This window comes from Podarcis liolepis (genome assembly GCF_965112155.1).
Source record: "Podarcis liolepis genome assembly, chromosome: 9".
Classification (NCBI taxonomy): Eukaryota; Metazoa; Chordata; class Lepidosauria; order Squamata; family Lacertidae; genus Podarcis; species Podarcis liolepis.
The window spans coordinates 52196480-52217784 of record NC_139564.1 but is presented as its reverse complement, the minus strand read 5'-3'; the positions used below and the strand labels follow the sequence as shown (position 1 = coordinate 52217784).

The 21305-nt window shown below is 43.6% G+C and overlaps 1 long non-coding RNA gene across 1 annotated transcript in view; it reads right to left on the bottom strand.

Moving 5' to 3' along the window:
• The window catches only part of LOC310686447, a 59068-nt gene extending 47038 nt beyond the window's left edge, over positions 1 to 12030 (bottom strand). Inside the window, exons 1-2 of the long non-coding RNA XR_014515925.1 lie at positions 11994 to 12030; positions 8820 to 9013 (exon numbers count right to left, since the gene is read on the bottom strand). This is a non-coding gene — a long non-coding RNA (uncharacterized lncRNA). The remainder of the gene's footprint in view (positions 1 to 8819; positions 9014 to 11993) is intronic.
• Between the last annotated feature and the right edge of the window lie 9275 nt (positions 12031 to 21305).

Genomic DNA, 21305 nt, shown 5'->3' with positions numbered 1-21305 from the left:
TTTCCAAGTGTTCAGACCAAAGAGCCAACTTTGCTATGGGTTTACTACTCTGTCTCATGTAGAACCCAGGGTGCTTCGCTAAAATCAGGACTAAAGTGTGGTGTGGTAGAGTGGATAGAGTGTCAGGCTAGAAATGTTCTTTGTTAAGTCTATTGGGAACTGTAGCTGGATTTGATATCCCGCTTTATCACTACCCGAAGGAGTCTCAATGCGGCTGACATTCTCCTTCCCCTTCCTCCCACACAACAAACACTCTGTGAGGTGAGTGGGGCTGAGAGACTTCAGAGAAGCGTGACTGGCCCAAGGTCACCCAGCAGCTGCATGTGGAGGAGCGGAGACGCGAACCCGGTTCCCCAGATTACAAACCTACTGCTCTTAACCACTACACCACACTGGCTCACAGGGTTGCTGTAAGGATAAAATGGGAAGGGGAGAATCTTGAGCTCCTTGGAGGAAAGGTGGAGTCTTAACGCAATAAATAAATAAAGCAGTACACATAAGTAGTGATTTTAGCCTTTGAGCTAAGGTTTCTGAAATATACTCAGAGTCGCAAAGTGATTTCATGCTCTTTATTCAGCTCATAGTGGTGAGGAGGAATGAATGAAAGTCCCCTCAAAGTATCTGCTTTATATACATTATTTACACAATGGGCTGCACGTTATTGGTTAATTCTGGAATTCTAATGTAAGCCAATCAGGTTGTGGATTCACTTATATCTGGAGCATGATTGGGTGGTTCCTGCCAACCAATCATACTGCTGCATTGTTCTTGGACCAATCAGACTGCTGCATTCTGAATCCTATTGTTCTAGGACCAATCAGACTGCTGCATTTTGGATCCTATTCAACTCACGCAATAAATAAATAAAGCAGTACACATATGTAGTGATCTTAGCCTTTGAGCTAAGGTTTCCAAGGTCATGTAAGCAGGAATGTCTGGTGAGGCCTCACAGCTGGGTCTGCATTGCTCTCCTCTCTTCCCAACACTCTTCATCACTGCCAGTTGCTGAGACGGGAAATGACAAGGCAGCAGGGAGCTCAGCATGGTGCAGGTGCTGCAGCGGGAACATCTGATTCACTCTGCTGCCTCAGCTACACTGTGCTGACTTCCCCATCTCTTTTCAGTAACCAGGAAGAAAGGAGAGCAACACAAACCCACCTGCATAGTCCCACTGGCTGCTACTGCATATGAGATGCTTAGACACTAATGGTAGTAGAATTAAGACCTCCAGTGCAAACACTGAATTCTTATGTCTGATCATCTTCACCGTCGACCTCGGTCCTGTATACCTGAAGGCGCGTCTCCACCCCCATCGTTCAGCCCAGACACTGAGGTCCAGCGCCGAGGGACTTCTGGTGGTTCCCTCACTGTGAGAAGTGAAATTACAGGGAACCAAGCAGAGGCAGAGGCACTTCTCAGTAGTAGTGCCCACCCTGTGGAATGCCCTCCCATCAGATGTCAAGGAAATAAGCAACTATCTTACTTTTAAAAGACATCTGAAGGCAGCCCTGTTTAGGGAAGTTATTAATGTTTAATGCTGTATTGTGTTTTTAACATTCGGTTGGGAGCTGCCCAGAGTGGCTGGGAAAACCCAACCAGATGGGCAGGATATTATTATTATTATTATTATTATTATTATTATTATTACCATAATACTTTATGAAGTCTTTTAAATAGTCATTTGCCTGGCACCTATGGCAAGAAAAGGCTGAATTCCAAACAGAGACAGTGAGAGCTGATTTCTCTGCAATACTCACTCACTCTTAGGCTTACACCCTTCCCTAACCACTCAGAGGGAATGTTAGTGTGTGTTCATGCACTACGCAGGAATAGGTAGCCTCAGGATCATACCCTCGCATGCCTAAAACTCATTGAAATCAAAGGCAACTTAAATTCATAAATCACTTCTCCCCCCCCCCCCTTCCCTACCCCCGGTTCGGTCGCACTGGGCATGAAGCCTCGGGGGCAACACAACTATGATGTAGAATGGGAAGTGAGAGGCAGGGGCACCACATTTTGGCATTGCACAGGGTGCCACTGAAATTTGAGATCCCAAGGTCTGCCACTGACTTTCCATTGGCGGTGTGCTGCCTCCAAACCTGGAGATTCCATTAAGGCAGGTGTCACAAATATGTTCCCCTTTAGGTGTTTTGGACTACATCTGCCATCATTCCTGTTCATGTTGGCTAGGACTGATGGGAATGGTAGCCCACAAGATCTGGATGGCACCATGTTGGCTACCCCTGCATCATACTCATACTTAAGCGAGTCCTTGACTTGTGAACATATGATTGAGCAACACTGAAGAAGAAAAGAAGCACTGAAACTTCCCCTCCTCCAAAAGAAGGATGGTAAGAAGAGCAAATAAGAGCCACCATGAAATAAACAATGATAATTGAATAACAGTGCACACATTTTTGTATATTAATCTGCCAGCAGAATCTTCCTTTCCCTTGACTTAGAGTTTGTGGAAAGTTTGGGAGGGCGGATGAGCCGAGTGCCTGGCAAGACATGGTTTACATGCTAATGCATCTCTTTGAACCCATGCAGCAGGATATCAGCTCACTAATTGCAGGGTTACTGTGGTAAAACATAGTGCTTCTTTAATAGCAGAGTGCACTGGCATATAATTATACCATGACAGTTTTGCTTAGTGTCAGATAAGTTATATGCACTTGTTACTAAAAATATTTCAGGATTTTAACCTAAGGGAGAACAGTGGAAAAGAACAATGGCTTGCTAATTATGTTTCTGTCTGGTTGTTGCCTAAGCCTTGGAAGAATTACTCAAAGGTGTCCATTGAAAATAAAATAAAACCCAACCTTGAAAAGGAGGAAAGGGCACCTTGAAAGCGACTTCCATGTTTCCCCAGAATGCACTTCTCTCATGCAACATGGATTGCCTTCATATGACGTTTCTAATCTGCAGAACCCACTTCTTTTTTAATACCTCTTTATTTGCTTTCCGTTCAGTATCATAATGCTCAAACAAGTCGAAGCACTCAGATTTAAGTTGTGTTTCACTGAAGGAAACTGTGCACCACCAGTTTAAGTCGTTGCCTGTGTCTTCATAGCTGCAGAGCAATCCTACATTTGCCAGGCTGGGTAGACACTTAACCACTATTGCTTCAACCACCTTTTATAGGGTAGCTACATAATGTTACCATCAAATCACTGTTATCCTACGGTTTTACTGCCTCTTTTCAGACCACAGAACTCCTGATGTTTGTTGTTATTGTTGAAAGAATACTAGTGTGGTTTCCTTAAGTGCAGATGTTGTTAGTCCTGCTCTTTAGTCTTTGATAAGAGACCATGTCTCTTATCAAAGACTAAAGGGCAGGACTAACAACATCTGCACTTAAGGACATAGACAGTGACATATCAGGCAGACGAACCAATTGCCCTTCATCTACTTTGGCACATCTCTCCCCCCCCCCCTCCCCGGTGACATTTTATTAGCAAATGAATTATTACTTTTAATCAGCCATCTTGTTTTGTGTTCAGACTAGCATTTTCATCTTTATATTTTTAACTTTTTGAAATATTCATGCAGTGGTGCTTACATGAAAAGGCATTTTGTTTTTAACACTGACATTAAAAAATCATGCTGACTTTCCAATTGCTGTCATTTTAGCACTGTTGTTGTTGTTTTTTGCCAGTCTTTTAATTAGCACTGAAACTTTTTAGCCTACCTTTAAAAATGATCTAAAGCCATTGCACAATAGCATCTAAGTTTTTAAAAGCATGTTAGTGCACATTTAAACAAAAACAAAAACCTGTTGGTTTGTTTTAAAGGAAAAAGGCATTATGAAGTAGGCTGCTCAAATTGTCCCTTCGTCTCCCACAAAGTAGTGCGGGAGGAACATAGTGGGATGTATGCACACATAAAACAATACTAACAAAACAATTCCCTCCAAGTGGCGCAGTGAGTCCGTGCATGGAGCTGTTAACCAGAAGGTTGGTGGTTCGAGCCCAACCAGGTATGGCTGTGGGCAGGATTCCTGCATTCTTGGCTAGATGATCCACAGGGTCCTTTCCAACTCTACAATTCTGTGATTCTGTGATTCTACTATAGTCACTGAGATGTGGGGAAGCTATTGCAATTTCAAAGTCACCTCCAGACTGTCAGATACCAGAATGTAGGTGTGTGCAATTAAAATGGATTAAAGTTCCAGCACAACAAACCCACTTTTTAAACATTGACCTTTTGTGAATAGAAAGGTGATGGGGAAATTGTTGTTATTGTTATACAGTGGTACCTCAGGTTACAGACGATTCAGGTTACAGACGCTTCAGGTTACAGACTCCACTAACCCAGAAATAGTACCTTGGGTTAAGAACTTTGCTTCAGGATGAGAACAGAAATGGTGCTCTGGCGGCGCAGCGGCAGCAGGAGGCCCCATTAGCTAAAGTGGTGCTTCAGGTTAAGAACAGTTTCAGGTTAAGAACGGACCTCCGGAATAAATTAAGTTCTTAACCTGAAGTACCACTGTATATAAGACTAGTTATTTGCTTTTTCTATCCAAAGGTCTTTAAGTGGCTTACAATACAGTACATTTGAAACACAAATATGAATATATTATACAAAAACACAGAAAAAAACAATCTCCATAGCAACCACAGGAAGCTAATAGGTAAAGTTAAAGGAGTCCCTGGATGGTTAAGTCCAGTCAAAGGTGACTATGGGGTGTGGTGCTCATCTCACTTTCAGGCTGAGGCAGTGGCATAGCGTAGCGTGGGGGTGCAGGGGGGGGCTGGCCACACCGGGAGCAACATCTGGGGGGGGGTGCACTCGCACTCGCAGCTCTCTGCCCCTACCCGGCTCACTGCTAAAATCCACGGGTTAGGGGGCACAAATTACTTGCCTTGCCCCGGGTGCTGACAACCCACGCTACGCCACTGGGCTGAGGGAGCCGGCGTTTGTACACAAACAGCTTTCTGGGTCATGTGGCTAGCATGGCTAAACCACTTCTGGCACAACAGGACACCGTGACAGAAGCCAGAGCACACAGAAATACCATTTACCTTCCCACCACATCAGTACCTATTTATCTACTTGCACTGGCATGCTTTCAAACTGCTAGGTTGGCAGAAGCTGGGACAGAGCAATGGGAGCTCACCCTGTTGTGTGGATTTGAACCGCCAACCTTCTGATCTGCAAGCCCAAGAGGCTCAGTGGTTTAGACCACAACACATGTCCACTGGCAGCATACTAATAACAAAAAATTGTCTCAGTCTATTAAATCCCTGGGGGGAAATATAAATCTTTACTCAGCACTGAAAATATGTTAATGGTGCCAGGTGGACTTCACTGGGGAAAGCATTCAGCAGATTGGGATCCACAAACGAAAATGTCCCTTCCCTTGCCAGCTCCCTTCAAACGTCCCTCAGAGAGGGAACTTAGAGAAGGGTCTCAGAAGAAGATCTCAGGGTCTGAGTAAGTTCATATCAGGAGAGGTATTCCAGAAGATAGTGGGGTCCTGTTGAAGCACTTAATAAGTCTAAACTAGCTCTTTGAATTGGGCTTCTAACGGAATTGGTGTTGCATGATCTGTTCACCTCGAACCTCTCAACCACCTGGAAGCTGCATTCTGCACTAATGGATGCCCCTAAACTTTCCAAAGCTTTCAAGAGGCAGTAAAGCACATAGCAAAGCCATGTAAAGTTCACTACAATAGTCCAACCCTGAAGTTACCAGAGCATAGGCTACTGTAGCCAAATTATTCCTGTTCAGGCAAGGTTGTAGTTGGCCCACCAGCCTAAGCTGATGGAAGGCACCCTGCATTCTGAGGCAACTTGTGTCTCAATGGATCCAGGTGAACCCCCAAACTACAAATACACTCGTTCATACACTCTTTAAAGCCCTAAACGGCTTCGGCCCAGTATACCTAAAGGAGCACCCCCATCATTCAGCCCACTGAGGTCCAGCTCTGAGAGCCTTCTAGTGGTTCCCTCCCTGAGAGAAGTGAGGTTACAGGGAACCAGGCAAAGGGCCTTCTTGGCAGTGGTGCCCACCCTGTGGAATGCCCTTCCATCAGATGTCAAGGAAATAAACAACTACCTGACTTTTAGAAGACATCTGAAGGCAGCCCTGTTCAGGGACGTTTTTAATGTTTGATGTTTTATCGTGTTTTTAATATTCTGCTGGGAGCCGCCCAGAGTGGCTGATGAGGCCCAGCCAGATGGGCGAGGTATAAGCAAGCAAGCAAGCAAGCAAACAAACAAACAAATATTATTATTGTTATTAAGCTTCAGGTTTCTTGGCCCTCATATAGTCCAAGCACTAATTCACACTTACTGTGTCGCCAGCAGAAGGTGAAAAGGGGAAACAGAGCTGCGTGACAACAACATACCGATGACAAAACACTCCAAAACTCAACATGTCCCCACTCAACGCTTTCAGAATAAACTCTGGCAAATCATGGAAAATCCATGGAGCCAAGTAATACTCCCCAAAAACCATCCTCTGGAGTTGGGCATCCAAATAGGAGAGGAATCACTGCAATGCGGTGTCCCCAATACCCAACTCAGGTAGTCACCCCTGAAGGGTATCATGGTCGATGGCACTGAAAGCCACAAAGGAATCAACAAAGTCACACTTCCCCAATCTTTCTCCCAACAGTGTCTGCCCTCTGCATAAGCTTTGTGCTAACCAGCCAGAATGGATGCTCAGTAAAGGAGCTTCACATGTAAGCTATTCTGAAAGAGCAACCAGTCTGGAAACAACCTTAAAATAATAGTTATGGTTGCTGTTGTTGCTACCAATATGCGAGCTAACTATTAAGTGCTAGCTATGCAGATTACTGCTATGCACCAGCAATAGCTGTCAACTCTTAACAGCTGGCCTCACCTGGTCAAAGTGCAGCTGACTGCTGTGTTATTTGATATGCTTTCAAGTTGCCAACACCTGCTAGCTAAGCATGTTAGTACTGTAAATAATTGTGTTAAGAGATATATATGCTAGTTCCCAACATTGTCACACTATGAGCTGTCACGCTGAGAACATGTCAAAGATGGTGATTTGGTGATTCTACCAAAGGGCAGGCAACCATTTCGGGGGAAGGGTGTGTGTGACCAGTGTAGAGACTCCTCAACCCCCAATTTGACAGAGAAGCGAATATACATTTTCTGATATCTCCTTCCACCCAAAAGGACTTGCCCTTCCATTAGGTGGTCACCTTGGAGCCATCAAAGCACAGAAAATTGTTAGCTCTTTGATTTATTATTGTTGTATTTTTCCAGTCAGGGGCAGGGAGAGAGGTACCTGTGGGATTTTGTGCCTTAAGTGCCAAAATAGCTTTACCAGTTTAGTATTATGCACCTTGACTGGACAGCAAAATGTCTTAGCCAGTCGACCCATCCAAGAGGCAAGGTGAGGCAATGGCCTTGGGCGGTAGGTCTGGTTTCCAAGGAATGAATTGCCCACTGCTGCTGCCACAGTAGCACCAGCAGCTGTGGCATGCTCCACCTCCTCAGCAGTTCCCTTTCCCAATGCTGCCTCTACAGCAGCCTCCTACCACCCCTATGGAAGAAATGGCAAGGGGTGCTCTCTGGGGTCTCCTGGGCTCTGCACCCACACAAAGTGATTCAGAGTGGGTCTGATCCCCCCTTAACTACCTTTGGTTCCCACTTCAAATGACAGGTAAGGCCAATTTGATCCCCCACCCCAAGCCCCAGATGTAGATCTTTATTTATTCCCTTGTTTCTCATGTAGAGCTTTAATCCTCCGTTGTTCTCAGTGTAGACCTTGTTCCCAATGTATATTTTTATTCACCACTTGCTCTTGATGTACGGTAGATTTTCACTCACCCCTGTTTCCTGGTGGGAAGGTGGAGGCAGGCACCATTTTGTGGTTCACCTCAGGCATCAAAATGTCTGGCCCTGCTTCTTACCATGGAACAGACACCCACAACGAGATCGTGTGAATAGAGTCAGCCATTTGTGAAATATGAAATCAGTTTTGGTTATTCATCTCCTCTCTTGCTACAATTTCATATTTCTCAGCCTACATCTGAAAACTATGTATGAATGAACTACTGCTTCATTCAAAAGCTACAACAGTCTATCCTACCTTAGAGGAGCATTCACAATCTTAGCCAAAAGTACATTCAGGTGTACTCAGCTGGCCTTAACACGCACTCCCCCCCCCCCAACAGATAAGTATCCAATTGACATGTAGTAACCTCCAAGCACCCTTTCCACAGCTTTGGAAGAAAAGCAGATCTAAATCGAGAGACAGTGCACTTCAGGCTTGTGGGATCTAATTTGTAGCTTATTAGAAACCCAAGATATAAAGGGAATTAGAATTAAGCTGTTGAACTCAGGGTTTTGTTTTGAATTCCAGAAGTGGGCTGAGTTCGCAATCGTTCCACACGAAAACTCATTTACTCACTACCCCAAGCAGCCTGCTTTAGAATGGAAGAGTCATTTTGTGGTTGCTGCTAAACATTGCGAGACAATATCATTGCTGATTTAATGCAAATAACTCAGACATATGCCAGTAGATCCTGCAAGGAGCCAACTCCTAGGGGCTGAGGGGGCTTTGGCCCCACCAATAAACTATTTGAGGGGGCTGCCCCCCAAAAAAGGTTGATGGGCATTGCCATTCAAATGGTATGTGATTATGTGGGGCATGACTTACCTCCCCCAATATTTTCTTCAAGTTAGCACCCCTGAGATCCAGATCTATCTGCTCCCATCTCTGATCTAAATTATTCAAGAAGTTGTGATGAGCAGTTGATTCTGACATTGCTGCTGTAGATCCTTCACCATCTGCCATGTCCAAGTTGACTGAAGGTGAGTGGATTTGTCTGCACCTACCTGGAAATAACTCCCACTGAACTTGGTAAGATTTGCTTCAGAGTAGACATGCATAGGATTGTGTTGCACATCAACAAAGATTCTAGCTGAGGCATCACAGAGAGCAACAGATGGTTTGCCTTCTGCAGATTCCATCTTGGGCTTCATCAGACACCTTATAACAATCTGGAAGATCTCGGCTGGATGTGGTTCAACTGATACAGTGGTAACAGAGAAGGAAGATGTTGTCTTTTAGGGAGAGAAAGCAGACATAAAAATAAATCTACCCTAGACAGTCAATGGTGTTCTGTAGACCCTTATTTCTGTTAAACTAAGTTAGATGTCATTTAGCAGGTCTGTTCTTGATATTAGAACTTTCCTCTTATGACCCATTTTTCTTTTTCATTTTGCTATTGGAGACAATAGTCTTGCAGTGAGAATAAAATACAAAGGAAATTAGGAAAGAGCCTGTGTGAGTGAAGACAATATGAGGAGGGAATATTTTAGCAGAGATGGAGATGAGATTAAATGTTACCAGACGTCAGAGCAGGAGAAAATCTCAAAGGTATTTTCCAATAAATACTTTGGAATATTGTGCAATTTCCTCGTGTGCTTTAAAACTCATTACTATTTCATTCTGTAGAATTGTTCCTTGATGAATTTGTGATTAAAGCAGACCACTTGTGGGAGAGAAAGAAGAAAGAAGACCATAGGGTTGGTGTAAAATAATTTCTAGATATTTGTCACATTTCCACAGTATCAATAACTTGGGGGGGGGGTATCTAACAGCCTGATCCTATACTATATATGCTCAGTACTGTCTCTGGTACCACCAGAAAGATCACATCAATGGACTAGGAAGGGGACATCAGAGATGTCCCTTTCCACCTGCTTTGCCACTGCAGCCTCTTCCAAGTACTAGCAAACGACAGTGAAGGGATATCTTGCTGTTCACAGTCCATGAGCCAAACAACAGCACATGAGGCTTACTAGAGCCTAATATTATACCCTGATGGAACTGTTAAGTCTCCTCACACAGCACAGCTATGCCATCCATGTTTGGGAATGTCACCTGTGCAACAACAATAATGACAGCTGTTGAGATGGGGTTAGAAGCATGGCCCAGCTGTAGGCGATGTGATGGTTGTCGGCAATCTCCTATAGATTCAGTTCAGGGCTGAGATAGTCCCCCCCCCCCAAAAAAAATCAGAAAATAAAATCCCTCCCCCAAGCCCATTTCTGAAACTGGATCCCATCTGGGGCCATTGGGAGCATGACAGAGTTGAAGTATTGCCAGGAACACCCTGAGAACCTGTGAATCGTGCCTGCCTTCCCTTCCTACGCTTGACAGGAGCAATGATGCCAGAGGGATCCCAAAATACTGCAAGGAAGCTGGGCATAGCATTGGTGCCCTGCTTTGATTTATAATCAAAACTGCAACATTTCAGCAAACCAACATGTTCCATGCTTTCATATGTTGCTCATCTATGTACACAGGAACGTAGGGAAGCTACCTTATACCAGGTCAGATTATTGGTCCATCCAGGCCAGCTTTGTCTACTCTGACTTGCAATGTGGCTCTCTAAGGTGTCAAGTCTTTCCCCATTCCCTGATGCTTTTGATTGGACATTCTGGGAACCTGAGACCTTCTCATGTAAAGTGCTCTAAGGTTGCAATCCTGTACCCAGTTTCCCCGAGGATAAGCCCCACTGAAAACTCAAGGGAGCTTGCCTCTGACTAGACAAGTATAGGATTGTGCTGTGAAATATTATCCAGAGCTGACTTTAACCTTGCAGATTCATAGGTAGAAGCACTTCTTGAGCTTACATTGCTCAGAATCGATGCATCTGTTTCACTGCCTTGATTCCCCTTAAGTTTTATTTGCCCACCTCTCAATATACACAGCCACACACCTGAACAAAAACCCATATACACTGTAAACTCTCCATGCTGTTCATTGGAACTGCTGCCAGGAGACAGAGAAGCCTTGTTTTTCCTGAACCCCTTTGCTTGAGTTGAAAGCTGAGAAAATACCTCCCATGAAGTCAGATAAGGAGTCACTTTCTCTGCCACTGTTAAAAAGCAGATATGAGCTTCTAGTTCCAACACGTATCAGTAAGGCCCTAATCTCAGTTAAAAATATAAGACTGGGGGATTTTTCTGGGAGCCACAGATTACAATAAACTGTGTATTCTGTGAAAGTAAAAGAAAGAAACTTAATCACAATAAAAAATGAAGAAATATGGATTTATATAAACTGACTTTATACCAGAATAGTTTGGAGTAAACATGAAACATTAATCAACCACCCACACTACTGTTATTAAATTTTTCTTGGGTTATTGAGACGTTTTCTCCAGCATGTTTCCTCTGGGTATTAGCAAAGCACCAGAATAATGTGTGAATCAAAATACATGATGGATAAAGTGGGGGAGGACGGGAGAAACAGGTTTGAGAAATATCATGTTTTCTGCAGTCAAACCACACAGACACTGTGGAAAAAGCCCTTTGATTTGAAAGTCCTATATTGGCCCAAATATGGGCCCCATTTCAGACCTGAAACCTAGGGCCTGAGATCTCTTCACACACACACACACCACCACCAGCACCACCAATAAAATATTTGAGAGGGCTGGACCCCCCCCCAAGTTAATGGACATTGCCATTCAAATGGTGTCTGTGTGCTGTGTCATATGATTGATTATGTGGGACAGGGCTTACCTGCCCCCCAATATTTTATTCAAGTAGGGACCCCTGCCTGAAACATAGTAGCAAAAGACATGAAACTAGAAACATCTATGAAAGAATAGATAGATCTTTTTAAGTATAGCCAGAGTTAGGTTTCCTTGGAATGAAGGTCAATGGAGAATGTGGAGTCTTTAGGATGTCTGGTTTAATGTACACATATAGTCGTACCTTGGTTCTCAAACTTAATCTGTTCCGGGAGTCGGTTCGACTCCTAAAGCGGTTTGAAAACTAAGACACGGCTTCCGATTGGCTGCAGGAAAGCTTCCTGCACTCAATCGGAAGCCGCAGAAGGCACGTCAGATGTTCGGCTTCTGAAAAACGTTTGCAAACCGGAACACTTAGTTTTGGGTTTGTGGCGTTTGGAAGCCGATTTGTTCGGGAGCCAAGCCATTCAAGTACCAAGGTACCACTGTGTATATAACCCAAGCATAAAATGGAAGGACTCACAGAATGAACACTTCGACAGATCTTGCTTTCCCCCATTAGGTTTCTAGGGGAAGCAGAGTTCCCCGTAGCCACTGGAATTCAACCCAGTGTGCAAGAAGCTTCTCTGCCTTTCCAGCTTCCAGTCTTCACTAAGCACACAGACCAGCCCTGTCTCCTGTTCTCTTGCTTACAAGATGATGTCACTTCCAGCCAGGTGACACGGGGAGGGGGGAGCAAGGGAGGCTCGCCCATTGTCTCTATGGCAACACGGCCCGCTCTTTAAATCACAGGGCATAAGGCACTTACAGGCCTGACTAAGGCCATTATCTTAACGAAGGAACTGGCTTGACCAGTTTGGCAGGTTTCCCCTACTATGATCACAGGCTTGGTTGCGGCCCACAGGTACCATCCAGGCCAACCCCCAACCATATTATAGTACTTTGCTTCTTAATGCACAAATATAAAATGAAATTTTATTACTTCCTTACATTTTGGGGGAGGTGAGGGTGCTTTTCTTTCCCATTTCTTTGACAAGAAAGGTGGAGCTCTTTAGATGGCAACGTGTATCATAAAATCATAGAACTGTAGAGTTTGAAGGGACCATGAGGGTCATCTAATCCAACCCCCTGCAGTGCAGGAACATTTCCCCCAAAGTGGGGCTCAAACCCACTACCCTGAGATTAAGAGTCTTGTTCTCTGACTGACTGAGCTAGCCTGGGGGTCTTCCTGCTCATTCTGCTGAATGGAGCTCTAGACTTCAGCCCCAAGTCCTGCACCACGCTGACCTTCGAGCTCAACGTTTTACTGACTATTTTCTTCCCTGCCCTTCTGCTTTGGTGTCACGATCCCGTTCCGTTTATCATCTGCAGCTCTTCCTTCTTTGCCCAGCCTTCTTTAATAGCCAATATTTTATTTTGCTACACCCCATTAGCTTCACTGTTACATCCCTCATGGGCTCAGCTTGGAGACTCTGCGTTTTGTCACTGCAAATGCCAGAAATATTCTTTACAAAGGAGTCGTTATAGACTCCCGTGTGTAAATGTGCACGAGCTGCATTTCTGTGCATATCTGCTAAGGTAAATTCATTTTTTACAAGCAGCACAAATGACACCTAACCTAAAGCAACTATCAAAAAAGCATTCATGACTGTATCTACAACATATCACTTCAAGCCAATGCATGATATTAACAAATTCACCTCAAAGACTTCAGATGGTAATGTCGGCAATCTACAGAAAAACTGAAGTGTGTTTTTAAAATTATGAAAAAAGTAACATCCACACTCCATTCCAATAGCATATTCCTAGTCCAATGAAGAATGAATATGTCTTTAAAACTTTGAACAGCAGCGTCTCTATACTTCATATAATAAAAATGCCAGAGATGTTTTAATCTCTTGCCTTGGTAACTTTGAAAATGCTGTCTAACAAAACTGCCATCTACAAAAGGGTCCTTCCAACTATAGGACAGATTAGATTGATTAGATTAGATTATTTGAGCCACATTCACCTCATACATTTAAAGCCGCTTTAAACACCCATGGCTTTCCCCAAAGAATTCCGAGAGCCAGTGCTTTTTTTCTATTAAAAAATGTTTAGGGTTACTCTCCGTTTTATAGTTCGAATCAGGAAAAATAAATACAGTAAATGGACAAAAGTATGGGGTATGTGTAACCCTGTGTCCCCCCCAGAAAAAAAGCACTGTTGAGAGCTATGGGTTGCTGTAGATGTTGAGAGTCGTTAAAGTAAAGGTAAAGGGACCCCTGACCAACTCTGGGGTTGTGGCGCTCATCTCGCTTTACTGGCTGAGGGAGCCGGCGTACGGCTTCTGGGTCATGTGGCCAGCATGACTAAGCCATTTCTGGCAAACCAGAGCAGCGCACGGAAACGCCGTTTACCTTCCCGCCGGAGCGGTAACTATTTATCTACTTGCACTTTGACGTGCTTTCGAACTGAGAGTTGTTAGGAGGTTCCTATTTCCCTCACAGAGCTACAATTCCCAGAGTTCCCTATGAACAGAAACCACTGTGAAACTTGTACCTGTGGGGGGAAAATAGAGGCATCCTACCAAGGTTAACCACTGGAGGTTTGTACTAATGGCTGACTCACAATAAAGGATTAATACATATCTTCGCAGCTGTTTTAATCAACAAATACTTTGTTATTCATTTCAATTGTTGTCTTCCTCCATTACACTAAACCACAACCCTCCTTTCTCTCCTATTCCCCCATGACTGAAAGAGGGCGATTGGAGATTTTGCTTCTGTCTTCAATTAACTATGGTTTGCTGTTATGACTCAATCAGACATAAAACACTAAACAAAGGGTTTAGCATTTGTGTGTGCGTGTGAATGTTTTGTAGGGTGTCTTGGGCAACCCAGTCAGATGGGCGGCATATAAATAATAATGAAATTATTATTATGTGCAAACCAGGCCAATGTGTTTTGACAATGGGAACAGTGATCCCTGTCATATCTAGAGTGACGCACACAGTTTGGACTTGTACCGAAACATATTTATTTATTTATTGTAAAAATAGGGGCCTACTGATTTCACAAAGGAAAGAGACAGAGGATGGGATCCAAAAAGCCCAAGGATTTAGTATTTGAGCAGCAGGTTTCTCATGCCATATTTGAAAAATGCTGTTTGTTTGAACCCCTAGGGACAGGGGAAGCAGTGGCGTCACAATGGTGGGCGGGGGGGGGGCAGTGTGCCCCAGGTGCCATGTCTGGGGGGTGACAAGAAGGCACCCCGCTGGAGCGAGCAGCGACACGAGCAGCCATCGCGCCGCCGCAGCCACATGTGGAGGATCCTCCGTTCACGGCTGCAGCTGCAAGCAGAAGATCCCGGCACCGGCAGCAAACCGCTATGTACAGCACATCTGCGGCATCGCATGCATGCACTGTACGTAACGCCGCCGCACATGTGCTGTACAATACGATATGATATCTTTATTGTCATTGTCCCATACAGAACAATGAAATTGAAAAATCTACATAAGACATTCAAAAACCCCTAAAAACTCTGAAACCCCATTTTAAAATACAATATACAGTGGTACCTCGGGTTACATACGCTTCAGGTTACATATGCTTCAGGTTACAGACTCCGTTAACCCAGAAATAGTACTTCAAGTTAAGAACTTTGCTTCAGGATGAGAACAGAAATCGTGCTCCGGTGGCGCAGCAGCAGCAGGAGGCCCCATTATCTGAAGTGGTGCTTCAGGTTAAGAGCAGTTTCAGGTTAAGAACGGACCTCCAGAATGAATTAAGTACTTAACCCGAGGTACCACTATACTCCTATAGAGACTCCTTATACTGCGTTTAAAACCAGAATTGTATTTGGGTAGAAACTGCACATGCACCATACATAGCGGTTTGCTGGCGCCGCTGCTCAAGCACCATACAGACGGCGGTGGGATCCCTCTGTCGCCGCTACAACCGCGAACAGAGGATCCTCCATTCGTGGCTGCAGCCGTGAGCAGAGGATCCTGGCACCATCCGTATGGCACTGGAGCGGCGGTGCCGGCAAACCGCTATGTACGGCGCATGTGCAGCGTCGCTACTTACAGCACATGCACTGTACGTGGCAATGCCACACATGTGCCGTACATAGTGATTTGCTGCCCCGGGTGTCACAAGGCCTTCATTTGCCCCTGAGGGGAAGATACCTTATGCTGAGTGAGAACATTGAGCCATCTAGTTCAGTATGGTCTTCACTGACAAGCAACAGCTCTCCAGAGTTTCAGACTAGAAGACATTCCCTGTCCTATCTGAAGGTGCTATGGATTGAAACAAGGATGCTCTGCACACAAAGCAGATACTCTGTTGCTGAGCTACATCCCTTCCCCTTCCTGTTTCAAAACTACTTTGCCATGTAAAAAGCCAATGCAATTCTGGGCTGCATCAATAGGAGTATAGCATCTAGATCAAGGGAAGTAATAGTGCCACTGTATTCTGCTCTGGTCAGACCTCACCTGGAGTACTGTGTCCAGTTCTGGGCACCACAATTCAAGAAGGACACTGACAAACTGGAACGTGTCCAGAGGAGGGCAACCAAAATGGTCAAAGGCCTGGAAACGATGCCTTATGAGGAACGGCTAAGGGAGCTGGGCATGTTTAGCCTGGAGAAGAGGAGGTTAAGGGGTGATATGATAGCCATGTTCAAATATATAAAAGGATGTCACATAGAGGAGGGAGAAAGGTTGTTTTCTGCTGCTCCAGAGAAGCGGACACGGAGCAATGGATCCAAACTACAAGAAAGAAGATTCCACCTAAACATTAGGAAGAACTTCCTGACAGTAAGAGCTGTTCGACAGTGGAATTTGCTGCCAAGGAGTGTGGTGGAGTCTCCTACTTTGGAGGTCTTTAAGCAGAGGCTTGACAACCATATGTCAGGAGTGCTCTGATGGTCTTTCCTGCTTGGCAGGGGGTTGGACTCAATGGCCCTTGTGGTCTCTTCCAACTCTATGATTCTATGATTCTATGTGATATAGAAAGCTGCTGCTAAGGAATATAACCGCAAAAATCCCTCAGGCTGTACAGTTGTTCGGATCCTAGCTTGCACATAAAGAAAGATTCTATTCTGTTCTATTCTATTCTATTCTATTCTATTCTATTCTATTCTATTCTATTCTCATCCAGAAATCCTGTTACTAATTCTGACTCCACACCCAGCCTGAATTAAAGTCTCTATGGACTGAATGGTTAGCCTGTTTATGTCAACTAAGATGCTAAGAATAAGCTCAGCTCAATTTTTGGAAGTCTAAAGTTATACAGCCTGAAAATATGAAACAATACTATATTTTTCTTTTTGCTTAATGGTTATCTCGTGCCAAAAGGCATGAGAAGTAGGTAAACAAGTGATGTTTCACTCACCAGCAGAAAGAGACGTATAATATTTCATGTGACTGACACATTTATATACACTCAGCGATGTGAAAATAAAATAGATTGGTATTGATTTTTACTTAGATCCTACTTGGATATGTGCCTTTATTTTACAGTCATTGACCTTTCTATGATCTCATTTAGAGCAGGGAATTCAGCACATTCCGTTTAATATATAATATTGCTCTAAATGAACATTTCTGCAGAGTTCATTATCGGTCTAATTTACATGGTAATAGCCTTATCTGAGGTGCTATAACATGCTAAAGATTGTGTAGAGACCAAGCCTACAAAAACTAGGCATCAAACTGCATTACTATGAGATATATAACAAGCCTGTTAAAATGATGATCAAGAGCTTTTAGGAAAATAGAAAAGGTGGGCAGGAGAAACAGCATTCCCTATAACTTGGGCAGGGATGTGCCTAGGGGTTAGGTAGGCTGGCCCCCACCAACGGTGCAGGCCCTGGGTGGAGGAAAATTGTATCTCTCCACACTGATTCATCTCTTTGCCAAGGGTGCAAGGGAGCCTAGGTATTCTTCTCAGCTTGGGGTACCATCAACTTTCAAGGTTCCCTGCACAGTAACAGAACATGTTTTGAAGCTCCCATTCAGTTCCGTGGCATTGGGTTGTACCATTAAGGACTAACTGGACATTTATAAATGCAAAATAATGTGGGAGACAGACCAGGTTTCTGTAACATAGATGCCTGAAGTTGCAGGAAGGAAATTTACATCTTTCCCATTAAATCTCTCCCCCCCCCACCTTTGTTTCAACATGAATGTATGTTGACAAAATCTCTTGAACGCTGTAAAACTGAGGAATCGGTTCCATTAAGAGTATAATTTCATGCATTTTTCCGCTATAAAAAGTGCATTTCACAGTGCAATTGTTAAGCTATGAAGTAATATAAATCCCTCATTTAGCGGTGGAGGGTGGGGGAAGTTGAAGGTGGGTGACAAAGGCTAGAGCTGTACTTCGGTGCGGCTTAGGAGTACCAGAGTATGTGCACATTCTGAGGTCTATGAACAATGTCTCCAATGAATGTAAGTTGTGGTGTCAGCATCTTTCTTCTCAGTGGGAGGCTGAGGAAGCATATACAGTAGTCTTTTTAGGTTATGTCCGGTGGTTAATTTTGCAGAGATTCTGGGGCACAACTCTTAGTCAATATATCCTCTGCAGTGAAAGCCCTGCTCTCTAAATCCAAATGTATCAGGGGACAATTGTCTGTGGTTATTCCATGATGAGGAGTGTTCTCGAAGCTATCAGCATGAGTTTGACCAAACTGTGAGAGGCAGTGGAAGACAGGAGTGCCTGGCGTGCTCTGGTCCATGGGGTCATGAAGAGTTGGACACAACTAAATGACTAAACAACAACACTTTCAACTTTCAACAGTTCTGGCTTCACGATTTGGGGGGCCCCTCACACTGGAAGAGGTGGGGCATGAGACCCAAGACTTCTCCCAGGTGACCGCTAGTATTCGCAGAGTGGAGTGTTTCAGCATAGTGAGAATGACAGTAGTGCTGGCCTAGGCAAAGGCTTGACCTCACTACCATCCACAGCTGGCCTTTTTGTTATCACTTCTCATCCTCCTTGACTTGTTTGGTTTGTAAACCAAGCTGTGTAGCACAATGGGGTCCTGCAAGCAATAGCTAATGATGGGGTGGGGTGACGGCGCTTCATTGCTGCTTTCAAGAAGAGGTGAGGCGGAAAGGAGGTCAGCATGGTGGAAACGCACGTGCGGAACCAATCTTGTGCTCCTGCCTGTGCATTTTATTAAAAGCAAATTTCTATGCTTCCCTTCACCCGAAAATCACAGGGTGGTTTGCAATATAATATTTACATTTAAATGAATAAACACTAACATTAAAATATTACAGTATAATATTTACACTTGCACACCTCCCTGCCCCTCTCCCTCCTGCAAAGACCCAGCTGTCAGGAGGTCAGGTAAGCCCCCACTGCCCCCCCACCTTTCACTGATGCCTGTCAGTCCTGGTGCAACCTGAGATCCAGTTTGAACCAGAGATGGGTTGTTGGCGGGACAGATGGCTAGGCAGGGGATTTCCCACCTGTTTCCTATTACAGTGGTACCTTGGTTCTCAAATGCCTTGGTACGCAAACAACTTGGAACCAGTGCCAGATTTACATATAAGCCAAACAAGCTATAGCTTAGGGCCCCACTCTCTTGGGGCCCCCCCAAAAAAAATTAAAGAAAAAAACAGGATGTACATTTCCCAAATATAAGACAAAAAAGAAATAAAATAAAACCTATATACAGCAACAGTGGCAAATGGCTTTAGATACTTATTAGGTCCATAAATTACCATACAGCATATCTTCAACACAAAAAACAGTGACAATTTGTTGTTGACAAAGGACAGCTGGACATATAAAGGGCCCCATTACCTTCAATAGTTTAGGGCTTCATCAAACCTAAATCTGGCCCTGCTTGGAACTCAAACACTTCAAACCTGGAAGTAAGTGTTCTGGTTTGCAAACTTTTTTCAGAAGGCAAACGTGCCCCCATTTTGTGTGTTACGCTTCCAATTTGAGTGCCACACTTCCATTTTGAGTGTTACACTGAGGTCTATCTGTTTTTGCTATTTATTTTGCGCTTGTGTTTTTGTATCTCTTTTTTGTTGTTTTTGTGACTGTGTGGAACCCAGTTCAGCTACTGATGGATTGTGTGACTGCAGTACATTGTTTATTGCTTTCATTTTATGGCTCAGTGGTCTTGTTAGATAGTAAAATTCATGTTAAATTGCTGTTTTAGGGGTTGCTTGAAAAAGTCTGGAATGGATTAATCCATTTTGCATTACTTTCTATGGGAAAGTGTGCCTTGGTTTTGGAACTTTGGTTTTGGAATGGACTTCCGGAACGGATTAATTTTGAGAACCAAGGAAGCAACCCTCATTTAATACTGAAATTCAGTAATACTGAACAAATAATATTTCCTTGGAATAAAGAAGAAGAGGCAAACCTATTAGGCAAGTTACACATTACCTCCCTAGAGTGCTCCCTTTCAGACTTGCGGTTGCCTGTGCCTTTATCACTTCCTTTCCTAGTCCTTCTAGAATGGCAGCTGTGCTATCAGTGAAATGTCTGAGATAGCTCTCCCTAGATTTAACTGTCTAAGGGTTGCTGCCATGGTATTTGCTGCAAAAGACCCTTGCCTTCCGTCTTTGCTTTCCCCATAAATCACTTTCCTAGTTTATCTGACAGGGTGCTAGTTTGTTATCATTCAAGATGCAGTGAAAGGTTGCCTAGGCATTTGCTCACGATAGTCTTTTTTGATAGTCTTTTTCGCCTACAAAGCAGTCTAAAAGCCCATTAAAGAGATAAATAAAATAAAATAAAATAGGCTCGCAATGAGAAATATGTGTATAAAAATGGGTTGTGGGAGGGTGAAGGCCTCTGGTTGGAAATGGTTTCCCTCAGTGTTAGCAGGAGGAAAGTTAGCTGGTTGGAAATTTCCCTCTTCCGCTCTCAATGTTAGCGCTAGGGAGCCTTGAAACTTTTTCTCACAAAGGGAAATGTCCCCCAAAGTGGAGCAGTGAGAATATCTGGATTTTATTCAGAATATAAGAGTCAAAGAGCTCACCTCTGTGGCACGGGCCAGGCCTGTGTCCAGACCATGACTCTAAAAATAATAATGAATCAACACAGATGTTATGTCATTAAATAAAATAAAAAATAAAATAAATCAAGTCAAATGTGCTGAACATGATTTGAAGAAATCTCCTGGTTTCAGAAACCAGGGGAAGAATGAGGAGGCACCCAGAATTCAAGAGTTTTAATTAAGCTACTGGTGTGGCCTGATTCTGTTCTTTTCAGCGTTAAGTCAAAGTTGGATAAACATTATGTTTGCATCAAAATCAACACATTCTAGCCCAAATTAAGCACCATTAGTTACAGTGAGGAAGCTCAGCAAATGCTCAAATATTCTGAAACAATATAAATGACACTTGAAAGTGAATGTGTTTGGCTAGATGATGCCCTAATATCTCAGGAGCATGAGACATAACTTTGAGTGAAACCCACAGGGTATAAGTGAATTGTCGGAGAAATCGCAGAATTAATCTCTCTGGCCTGAAGAGGTCTATTGTGGCTGTTGTTATGGTTGCTAGAGCACTAATTCTGAGGGCTGTTTATTTACAGGATGGCTCAGTAGCTAGAGTTATGTTTTGGTGTGTGCTTTTGACAGTCATCATGATTTCGCAACTGCCAAGATAGTCACCTTAGTTTGTGCAATCTGTCTATTGCCTGTGAAGTTCACCATGACTGAAGGAGGTACACATATTTTAATATATCATATGTTATATAAATATACTTCCTATAACATATAGGATAGCTGGTCTGTGACTGTAATAAACTGATTGATTGATACATCCTATATAATATTGATACATTTTTTTCAATGTTTTTTTTCTCATTTGAAAAAG